Source organism: Penaeus monodon, chromosome 15, assembly GCF_015228065.2.
Source record: "Penaeus monodon isolate SGIC_2016 chromosome 15, NSTDA_Pmon_1, whole genome shotgun sequence".
In the NCBI taxonomy this organism is placed as follows: Eukaryota; Metazoa; Arthropoda; class Malacostraca; order Decapoda; family Penaeidae; genus Penaeus; species Penaeus monodon.
In genome coordinates this window covers 36,928,277-36,929,972 of record NC_051400.1, presented here as the reverse complement: position 1 = coordinate 36,929,972, position 1,696 = coordinate 36,928,277, and positions in this window count along the sequence as shown.

The following is a 1,696-nucleotide window of genomic DNA, read 5'->3' as shown; positions in this document are numbered from 1 at the left end:
AGGGGGGGTACGTAAAAGAAACTCCCAAAATTTCTCCTAAAATTTTTACCCATTGTTTATAGGTTTAAGTTGGACAAGGACAGGCATACATTAGTGCATGGCACTCCCTGCCTGAGCAGTTGTCTGACTTGCAGTAGGGTGCACAAGAGTATATCCTGTCAATAAGACACGAAACACATGATTTAATATCTGATTATTCCCCATGAAATGACCAATGGGTTAGTCACTGGCTGCTTGGGGATAAAAATAACAATTCAATTTTTTTTCTTTTATTGTAATCATAATGAAATGATAATCCAGTTACAAACTTATGGTAAATTTTGGACTATGCAGTAAAAAACTACCCATTATATCACTGCATGTTTATTTAAATAACACACTGTAAAGTATTCTGCCTAACGGTGGCATTCATTTTCTATAGTTTATACAGTGATAAACAATACATCTGGTAACAGTAACCATATATGATAAATGCATTTTTTTTTTTACCATAGTCAGGAAAACTAGGTAGACATGCAAAGCTCTATAGCAAGTAAAGTGTGAATATAAAATAATAAATTATACAACAGAAATCTGCCTGATATATGGTAACAGTGTTTTGTTTTTACATTATGAAAGATGGTTTACATGCAGCATATCATTTTATATGCATGTTATTATGCATCACAATAAATAAATCAAAGGCACAAATGACATACCTATTTGTGCCTTTATAAACTCATCTGCTTAAAAGCATACAGGAATGTTATGATGACTAGTCCCTAACAGTCAAGTGATTTATAGTTACAGAATACAGTAACAACCCTAATTTGTCCTCCAAACCCAATCATACTCTTACATCAAATTTGAAAAAAAAGAGAAAGATAAGGCTGTTTATCCTACCACTGTGGTGTACTCTAACAAGCCTGCATTCCTATGTATGTGGTATTGAGCATCAAGTTACAGAGCCCCTAAATACATAACTAGTAAGAAAAAGAAAAAAGAAACCCTTTCGCAAACACCAAAACTAGGGCTAAAATTGCAAAAAAAAAAAGTCACATTTATGTCAAAATTACCCCCCTACTCAAAAACAAACACTCAAACTTGCTTTTTAAAATGTGCAAAACAAATCTGATGCACTTATAAACTGTATACAACACCTAAAACTGTTAATCTGTCTTATACCATGAAAGCATAGTTTTACCTAAAATTTTATTTGGGTATATGATATGCATTAATTCATTTTTCTAAGGTTAAAGTTTCATATGAAAAGCTCAATGGGAGTGAAATGATACAGTTAGCAATGGAATAAAGCACAGTTGAAGACACTTTGTGCATATGAAGTTATATGCATTATGCTATATGGAATGTATGTAGAAATATCAGCTAAATGGATTTAGAAAGGATAGCTGACCCATTAAAAATGGATAAAACACAATCTTAATTTACTATACACCTAAATGGGGCCAGCTGACCTCTTTGCCCTACTCCAACACAAGGCTGTAATAATGAAGAATCCAACAAACAAATTCAAAATTCCACCTGGGTGTGGCAGTCAGATATGAGCTTTTTAACTTCATTCTTTGGTTACCCCCTATATCTGAGGTCAAGTAAAGACCATAGGACAAATTTATTTAGGAAGGTAAAAAAAAATTAGAAACAGAGAGAAGAGAATGCTGATCTTGCCTTCTGCAATTATTCATCCCTATTCACAAGA